The following is a 9,476-nucleotide window of genomic DNA, read 5'->3' as shown; positions in this document are numbered from 1 at the left end:
GTGAAGTGCAGTTTGTTTACTCATCCATCCTACTCCTCGTCTGGCAGAGATCCCAGCTCACTGACATGTGAAAAAAGAGATCCTTCTGAAAGCTATGAAACATTAGTGTGGTTCTTCCCCAGCCCTGGGCTGGGACGCTTGCATCACCCGCCCCCGGACACTGAAATTCTTCTTCTAATCCTTCAGAAAGCCTTACAAATCATCATCTTGCATTGCATCAGCGTCTGGCAGCCTGCCGCTCTCTGCTTCTGTCCTCACTGCTGAAATGAAACTACGACCCTGCTGCTGCGTGTCACCTAGCTTGGAGTCATGTATCCGTTCTGGGCCAGCCTGCCAAGACACAGGGCACCGAAAAACTTGGCAGTGCTGGCTACGCAGTGCGAGCTGTGCAGGGTGAATGGCCCCGTGTCAGAGGTGGCTCCTGCCTTCCCCGGGGCTCCTCGCCAGGCAGAGCCCAGCTGCGGGGTAAGACCCCCAGCTCCTGCACTGCCCAACCCTCCCCTCGTCTGTCCCTGCTCCCCACAGGGTTGCTCAAGAGTGGCTACTTGTATTCTCACAGCCTCGTGCATGGATGTTTTTTAAAGTTTACCCCCTCCTGACTTCTGTCACATTGCTTCATTGTGCACTGATTTTATTTCCTCCATGTGGCTGATGAACCACTGCCTTACCAGCAAAGCCAGCGTTAGGGAAGGACGGAGCTGGGGCTGTGCGAGCAGCCTCTCGTGCCCAGCATTGCACAACTGCCGGCCCTGGATCACATGCGCTTTGCAAGAGGGGATTTCCTCCTCTGTCAGGGCAGTGGGTGGCAGGGGCAGCCAGCCCGGGCACACCGCGGTGAGCCTGCAGGCACAGGGCACGCCGGCACTGCCAGCCTGGACTGGCAGCACAGTGGTTTGGGGACTCAGCTCTGGCGACCTGGTTTTCAATGTATTTAGCTTTCCGTTCAACCTTGTATAACAGCCAGCATGGTACCCTGCCTTACTTGTCAGGACTGCTGTGTGTTGTGTTTCTTTGTGTTCAGTAGTTTCTGAGGGATTTCCCTTGCGTGAGTCTGCTGCTTTCTGAGCCTGTCCAAACTTTTAGCTTCCTCCTATGGCAATGACTTCCACAGGTTATTTACCTATTGCGTGAAATGATCCTAGAAGTCCTTGTTTTCCATTTAAACCTGCTATCTGTCCGTTTAATGAGATGCTCACATCTACCTGAGCTTGCTTTGTAAGGAGCTCCCAGCTCACCTTCCTGACGGTCATGGCTCTGGTGGTCCATGCCAGGTCCTCCAGAGCCCCCCAGCTGCGGGGTCTCTCTTTGCTCTTCTGGGAGTGGTGCAGCTCAGGGTGTCTCCTCTGACCATCCGTGATCCTAGGATGGAGGCAGGGATGTGGTGGAGAAAAGTCTTTGGAGAGAGGAGTTGCCAAACCCCTACACCACTTCTGAGGATATCACCGTGCAGGGTTTTTTTGAAGTTCATAGCATTGCACCACTCATAAGAGCAAAAATTGTCTCCTGTGCAGTTTGTAGTGAGCAAGCCAAATCATAAATGCCTGCTGCAACAGCAGCCACGCTGTGCTGCAGCCCACACACCCACAAACACGCTCCAAGCGGACCGCAGGCTTGACTGGGCGTGTGCTGGGTGCCCATCCCTGGACCTGCCTCTGCACCCTGGGGACAGCACGCACACACGCGTAGCCTGCGCCTGCGACATGGTGACCTGCTGGCTTGACTGACGGGCCGGGACCTGCAGCAGCCTCTCCTGCTAGAAGCTGTTTCTACTCTACAGTTAGTTGTGAACCCACTGTGCTCCTAGAAACCCCTTGGCGCTGTGTCAGGAGCTCCTCTGCAGGAGTTCACTTCCCATGCTTACTTAGCAGATGGTTTCTGAGCTCTGTCCAGAGGAAGGTGAGGTGGGTGGAAACGCTGTGAAGAAAAGCAGGCTGGAGATCCCCGTTGTGCACCTTCTGCTTTCATGCCTGGCTTTTCGAGAAGCTGGGGGAGCAACAGCCAAGCACTGGCCTGGGGCTCAGCCAGGGGCTAGTTCTGCAATCCAACACCCCACAGCCGCCCACCGAGCTGGGTGGCAGCCCGCCATCTCTGCCAGCTTGCTTTTTGCCTTCCCAGAGCTGAGCTTCTGTTACTGCTGTCTCTGCCGAGGTTTGGGAAAACACGAGTCATCCTCTAACCTGGCCCAGAAAAAAGGAAAAAAATCCAGGCCCCCAACTCCTTTGTGCACTATCGCTGCGAAGGTCCCTGCGTTCATGCTTCCTCGCACAGACTTCCTGACGCCTGGGAGATGTTCTGGACAGTCCCCATCGCTTGTTTGTAAGACCAGTGGAGGTTTCCCTGGAATTGTGTGAATGTCTGGCTTACTAATTCACTGAAAATTTGTAAAGATCAAGAAGGAAAAATGTCTTCACCTGCTCCTCTTTGCAGACAAAAACACCAAAGTTCAGTCCTCCCCATATGAAATGTTTTGTTTTGCTTTTACGGTCCTCATTTGTTGTTTGGCTTTGAAACAACCTCTGTTAGTTTTGAAATGAAGACTTATTTTGAAATGAAACATAGAAACAATTAATCTTGAAAGGAATTAACAGAAAATTACTGCCTGTGGGAACGTGCTTGCAATAATTTGAATGCAAATCATGTTGACATGACACAGTCCAATCCCTCAACTGATTTTATTGAACTACTGAATTGCATTTGGAGGAAAGGTGATTTTGGCAGAAATTAAGGGATTTTCACCCAAATCGAGTGTGTTTGCTCAGATTAAGAACAGTCACAAACCTTTTCCTAAAATCTAACCCATAAGCAGACCTTTCAAAGGCATGATGCTTGAGAAACTGCATCAAGAGCTGTCACTTTCTGGATGCTTAAAGCCCTGCTCACAGCCGAGGAGCGGAGGCTGGGCAGCCCAGCACACCGACCCTCTACCTGCCTCGGGGCTCGTCTCTCTCCGCTTGCCCTGGTCCCAGGCCCCTCTCCCCACTGTCTCCTCCATTGCCTCTCTTGATCTATTGCTGTATTCAACCTTATCGTCCTCTCTGAGCTGCTCCTCGGCACTGCAGCTCTGTCTGTCAGGCCTCCAGCGAGGTTTTAAATGTCTGAATTGTGTGTTGCCTGGGTGTGCTGGGAGCTACTGTGCAGGACATGGCCATCTCAAGACTGACATTTTGGCAGTGATAACATTGCTGAGCTGCAGCATGGATGGGCGGACAGCAGCAGTAACAGCTTTCTCCCGAAGTTCACCCCCAGCTTCGGCAGGGGTGTTGGACTAGATGACCCACAGAGGTCCCTTCCAACCCCTACCATTCTGTGATTTTGTGATTCTGTGAAAAACACACCATACTTTACCACAGGCTTTTATTTGATTGGTTTTAACTTGCTGTATTTCATTGGTGGGAGAGAAGGGTATAGAAATTATGTGTTGGGAGTGTGAAATGGATGATCAGTCAAACTTCTAAGCTGATCTTCCCTTTCCCCTGTGACAGCAGCCACAGCAGCCGGTGCTTGGCTTATGCGTGCCCTTACCGCAATACAGGCATGAGTAAGTTCGTTCCGGTAGAGAGCTGGGAAAATAAGGCGATGTCCCCAGCACAGCACGAGGGAATACAGCCAGCCGTTGAAGTGCAGCTCACCAGGTGTTTCACACCCCACTGGTGCATGGAGGGTTGAAAGTGCAAGCTGACTCCCTCTACTTCCTGATCTGCCTTCTCTATTTACTTTCAGAATAGAAAAGCTGATTGAGACTCAGCCAGAAGAAAAACTAAGACTTCAGTTAGTTTTGTAGCCACAGTGAGGTTTTCTGCCCAGCCCAGAAACTGATGATCTGGCATTACCAGCTGGCACCTATTGCATCCCTGTTTAATTATTTACCTCCTTCAGCAGCCTCTCCCATCAATCTCCCCTGGCAAAAGGACAGGAACTGCTTCCTGCTCCTCTTGGGCAAAGGGAGATGTCATTTATAGGCTTGCAGAAGTGGGCAGGTTGCTGACAGATCCCAACTGCCCACCCGATACCTGGCAGGATGATCTCATGTGACGTCGTGCTCTTCCGAGGTGAGGTGAGGGCAAGGAGAGGAGGAGCAGGCAGGGAAGGTGCTGCCAGAAAGGGGGTGTATTTTTGTTTTCAAACGTTCTCACTTCAGGGCATCCCAGAAGCATGATGCAAGAAAGGTCTTGTGAAGACAGGGCAGCCTTGCAGGGCTGCGACATGCCCCCGTGCTCCTGTTGTGATGCAATCCCTTGCGAGCTCCCGCTTCCACATCCACGTAGGGTTTATTTTACTTACAAAGAGCCAGATGTTTCCCCCACACGTACGAGCTGCCATCCACCATGTTTACACCATCGGCCAGCACTTCAGGTGATATCCAGTCCTCATAAACGTAGAGACATCACACGCATCTTTTTCCCCCCGTGACTGCCCAAGCTCATTGGGAGGTATTGTAGCTAGGAGCCTCTCTATTCAGCCTGAAGCTCCCTGGGCAGCTAATTTTCTCACCCTGACATGACTGTTCTCAGAAAATTCCTGTTTCTTCTTACACTGCTCGAGTTCTGTTGCAATGCAGATGGAGGCATGAAATCACCTAAACCTCCTTCCCCAATGGGGCTTGAAAAATCAGGCAAAGGCCAGAATTCAGTTAGTGACGCTGGCCTGCTTTTGTGCGATGTTTTACACCGGTGTGGAAGACAAGCAGCAGGCACCATTGAGCCTGCAAGGAAACTTGCACCTAGGACGAGGCCTCTCTCATTGCTGTATGACAGCCAGCTGCAACCTGCCTGTTGAGCTTGTGTCACCATGCAAAGGGGATGGGACAGAGAGAAGAAGAAGCCAGAGGGACCCTAACTCCAGCTGAAAGGCTGTGATGAGTGGGACATCCTTAATGAATTTTTCTTTAGGGCCCTTTTTGGATATGCATCAAAACCAGCTCCAGGAACAGAGACCAGGACTCCAGTCCTAACCTCTCCATTCTCATACCTCTCAGCTTAGGGCCACAACAGCATACCGAGTAACAACAGGAAGGTTTCAACACGGCTCTGCCTGCAGTATCCCATGGCCTGCTGGTTGGAGATGACTGGCCTCCAAACCAGTAGGACCCAAATACTGGTCTCCAGTGGGGCTGGCACACAAAGGACAGGCACTCTGAAGCCCACGTGGCCAGTGGGGATCTTGGGGGATGTCTGGAGAGGGGGAGAAAAGATGGCGGCTTTCTGCTGGTCCTCTCCAAGCTCCCGGAGGAGGAGGAGTTGTGCAAGCAAAGCAGCCTGGATTTCTCTCTGCAGGGCTCTGTAGGCTCCTGCCTCTCCATCACTCACAGGCGGGAGCAAGGTTGCCCTCTTGGGGCCAGGGGCCTGGCGTTTGAAGCAGGGAGTGCCCAAGGTGGGCACTGAGAAGAACCTGGGTTCTGCGGTCACCAGCTCTGCTGGGAGAGCCCAAATTAGGCAGAAGTCTGACATATCCTGTCATGGTGGGTGATTACATTAACAACAGATGACTGATGACTTAGAGGATGTGTATCCAATTCTGCATACACAGCAAGGCAGTGGGTTGTGTAGGAAGTAACTTTTTCAGGCAGACTGACGTTTTGTGGGGACATCTGTGCTGTCACAAAGCTCAGCCATGTAGAGGTGGCCAGGGGTGGGCCTGACAGGGAGGGGACAAAAGCTGTCCTGAAACACAAGTGTCCCATGGACCACCATGGCTCTCCCAACATGCTGCTCAGGAGCAGTGGTGTTAATATGGACATTTAAAGCTCTAACTGCCTGCCTCAAGCACTGCTCTGCCATTAACAGATTAATCAGTGCTGGAGACCCGAATCCAACTGCGGGTGCAGCTGGAGGCAGTAAGTTTATGAGGTGGCCGTGGTTGCACAGGCTGTTGTCCAAGCTGTAAAGTTGATGGAGACCTGCTTATAACCGCCTGCCCGAGGGTGACTTCTGCACACTGGCTTTTTATGTTACGTCTTGCTGCATTCATCAGTTGGCTGGCTGCAACCAGAGCAGAACCACCTGAAACTCTCCATTGTCTGAACAGCATCAGAGCGTTTCCTGCAACCCCCCAGTGGCTGGTTTGGTTTTTCAAGCTGTGGAAAACCACAGCAGCAATTCAGATCCTTTTCAAACAAAACAGGCAGACTGGGCTTGAGTTTTATTTTCCCATAATATTCCTGAATTCATATGCTTTGCCATTTGCTGGAGTAGATATTATAGGAGCTGTGAGGAGCAGGTGACATGCCTGACTTATCTGCATGTGTGTTTGAGGATGGATCAGGGTGTGCAAGCATTGCAAAACAGACTTAGAAATACACAAGCAAAGATGGACAATCCTAAGTTCCACAGTCCCCGCTTAAGCTGTCTTAATTAGTTGTTGCAATTTTCTGGGTTTGGAGAAAATGCAAGTGTGAAAGTATTGCAAGAAGGATACTGAATGTATGTGCATTTGAAGTATTTGAACGTACTCACCAACATGTATTGGAAGTATTTTAGCACACTCATGCTGTTGGTGATCATGTCAGGAGGAGAAGGAGAAAAGCAATGTTTTGGACCTTTAGGTCTGACTCACTGTGCTTAGTCTGGGACAGAGGGTGCGAAACAGGGCAAAGAAGAAAACCACATTGCTCTCACATGCCATTAGAGCCCCAGTGACCAGACAGTCCTGGTCTCTTGAGGAGAGAGCTGGCGTAGGTTCAGAGTTCCGCTACAGACTTACAAAGCCAGGGAATGTTTTCCTCAGAGTGGGATATGGTACAGCCTTAGGCGCAGGGAAAAGGTCCACAAGAAGTGAGACATCTGATACGCATCACTGCTGAGCAAAGCACGTAATCAATGTGCTTATGCACATGGCCCTCAACAGATTATTATCTGGGCATCTTTCACTACTGCGTTTTTCACTACTGTGTTTTTCACTACTGCGTTTTTTCCTTACGACCATATGACTTATGAGTATATCCTCTGACTAATCTAACTTGGTTTTTAATCAAAGTAATTCTTTTGTAAAACTGTGATTTTTCAGCCTCTTGGGAGGATGTGTAGTAATTGGCAATATGGTCACTCACTGTATGAATTAGCACTTGGCCTCGGGGTGCTGATAAGACAAGCTGCTGTCCCAGCCTGCAGGACCCTGAGCGTTGATGGGACGTCCATCCCCAAAACCTTTCAGGCAGAGTCCCTGAGATGCCTGTGGTCCCTGGCACCATGAGGCTCTTCAATCTCCTTCCAGCTTCATTCGTAGACCTTGCAGCTGGAGAGCTGTCTGCTGCTTCCCGCTGTGTGTTCACCTTGTGAGCAACCAGTATCTGTAATGGTACTTTTTTTGAGGCTAGGAAGGTATGACCTTCTGAATCCATTTCTAATGAAGCTTGCAGATTTGCCTGTATGCCCTGTCGTAGCACCAACCTGCTAATTACAGTGCTCGCTGGTCTTGTGTATGGTCTGCGTCTGCGGCTTTCCTGGGTTCCAAAACACACTGTCCTAGGGAGTTTGTATGCAGGAGCGGTGCCAGCCAGCAGCGAGCAGGCTGCTCCCAGCTGCAGAGGGGAATGCTCAGCCCCAGGTCAAGAGCTTGCGCTCTGACACACACGGAGGAGCTGCTCGTCTTCTGCAAAGCTGTGTTCACGATCTGCTTGCAAAACCCTTCAGCCCTTTCTGCGCTAGGCACCCTTTGCCTGCGTTACTGCTGACGAGCTATCTCCTTTGAGCTATTTGTGAATGGTTTTAGCCGCAGGCAGCTGTCCTGCCTTCTGTCGCTGTACGTATGCTTTACCTACCTTTACACCTGACTGTGGCCACAGAGCTGGTTTTCGGTGATTTTTGTCTATCTCCTCTCTTTTGATCAGCAGTGTTTATAGTGTGGCAGATGTTAATTATGCAGGAGAGGTTGTTTCCACTAAGCTCAGGTTTTAGTTACTGATTCAGCCTCTTTTTTGTTCTGACAGCTTTCTTTATGCAGCAGAGCTGCACTGACCTAAAATCTTGCAGTATCTATGGCGTGCTTCTCGAGACCAGTGACTCCGGTGTTCAGCTCAGACCATCCCCTTCTGCAGTGCAGTCCTTGCTGATGGCCACAGCTTGTCTGGTCCAAACTGTGTGCAGATACCTGGGAAAATCTGAAGCATCAGTGGAGGGTTATCTCTCTCCATCTGCTATTGCATTTTTTGCTGTTATTCTTCTAAACCAAGGCAAGAGGCATGGGTGTATGTGACTGTACCCATAACAGCAAGGAAGAGAGTCCCAGCTGCTTTCTGGTACAGGGGAGCTGAGGTCTCATGCTGCATCTGTGACAGTGCAGTCATCACAACCATCAGAATTTGGTGCATGGGCCATGAAGCACTGAATGGGTAGGCAGCACCTGCCCCTGCTTCTAGAAAGAATAGTTCTCGTAAAAAGAATCAAGTGTAACTCGAGGCGTATCGAGGAGGTGACTGGAGTGATTGCAGCCAACTGGGATGCAGTGAGATTTTTCTCATGCAAGCTGGAGCAAATCTTTTCTTGTACAGGGTGGGTACTGATAAATACAATGTATAGTCTGGTCTGGTATAATGAGAGCTGGTGAGCAGCCACCAGAATTAGTTCTTCACATTGTCAAGAGTGGAACACCTGAAACATGAAAGAAGTTTCCTGTTGGCAGATGTGTTAATGCGCTCTGGGTCCTATGGGAAGTGATAAAGGGAGAAGCAGATCAGCCAGTGTTTCAAAATGCTACACATAACCCTGAAAAAGTCTGAAATTAAATTTCATCTGTCCCTATTGAATGTATGCATCCTACTGACTTTCTGTGCTGGTGACAGTAAGCCAAATAAGCAGATGTTGGTAGTAATGGAAACTTTAAATTAACAAAACAAGAGAAAGGAAAGTGAGTCCTTTGAACTACATGAGATAACACCAGTGATATCTTGTCTCAGGGATCTACTTGATGATGAAATTCTAAAGTTGCTGTATGCTTTATGAACCAGATCCTATAGTGGGTTAAACGTTTGTTTATCTGTGGAGATGTGTTCTGTACCAATTTTTCTTTATAAATAAACGAAACACGTCTCTGGATTGCCAGTAAATAGGTGTGAATTTTGCCTCAAAGCAAACAATGAAAGCAATTTTTGAGAAAGTATATCTGCCCACATCATGTTTTGTCTTGCCGCAAACCTTGTCTTATTTACTCTCTGAACGCTGATGGACCACCCACGCTCCTTGCCTAGAGGCCCAGCTCCACACCCTGGTGCCTTGGCTGGCCACCAAAGAGCAGCATAGGCTACCAAACCCAGCAAACTGCAGAGGCAGGAGAAAGTGCAAGCCCAGGAACGGGAGCACGTTTGTGCTTGTGAGCAGCTGTAGCTTGTAATCCCCTTGGGACAACCTTGCCTTCGTAAGAGGTGAGCAATATTACACAATAGCTGGTGCCAGCTGTCATGTATAAACGATAATTGTGCAAGGCTTGACATTAAGGGGAGAGGAGGCAGCGGTTGTGCTTAGGTGTTTGCAGAGGTCTGGTTC

Source organism: Opisthocomus hoazin, chromosome 6 (genome assembly GCF_030867145.1).
Source record: "Opisthocomus hoazin isolate bOpiHoa1 chromosome 6, bOpiHoa1.hap1, whole genome shotgun sequence".
Lineage (NCBI taxonomy): Eukaryota > Metazoa > Chordata > Aves > Opisthocomiformes > Opisthocomidae > Opisthocomus > Opisthocomus hoazin.
This window is presented reverse-complemented; position numbering follows the sequence as displayed.